Consider the following 584-nt stretch of genomic DNA (forward strand, 5'->3'; position numbering starts at 1 on the left):
CTTGCAACAGGCGTGGTTCAACCACAGGCACCACATGGAGCCTCTCCTATGCCAGCACTTGGAGCTACTGGCCAGACCCTGCACTCGCTCGCCCACACATCCCTTCCCACTGGGGGCTGAGCATGCAGTTGTGGTGCCTGTGGGATCTGTGCTGGAGCACAAATCAGGCATGGCCTATGGGCCGAGTAGGCTGAGTGCCTCCTGCAACAAACCCAGTGCCAAGCGAGGCCTGGGCAGGGGCATCACTGGCCAGAGGTCTCTGGCTGGCAAAGTGGCTGAGAAAAATCCTGTGTCGAAACCCATCTCTACCAAAAATACAAACATTAGCCAAGTGGTGGTAGTGTGTATCTATAGTCCCAGCTACTTGGTAGGCTGAGGTGGGAGAATGGCTTGAGCCTGGGAAGCAGAGGTTATAGTAAGCAGAGATTGCACCACTGCACCCCAGCCTGGGCAACAGAACCGAACCCTGTTAAAAAAAAATAAAGAAAAAAAAATACTGTTGTTTTCCCGTGATAGTAATTTCTGCATCAAAAGAGGGAAAAAAAATGTTACATTTGGCCGGGCGCGGTGGCTCAAGCCTGTAA

Source organism: Mandrillus leucophaeus, unplaced genomic scaffold (assembly GCF_000951045.1).
Source record: "Mandrillus leucophaeus isolate KB7577 unplaced genomic scaffold, Mleu.le_1.0 Scaffold379, whole genome shotgun sequence".
NCBI lineage: Eukaryota > Metazoa > Chordata > Mammalia > Primates > Cercopithecidae > Mandrillus > Mandrillus leucophaeus.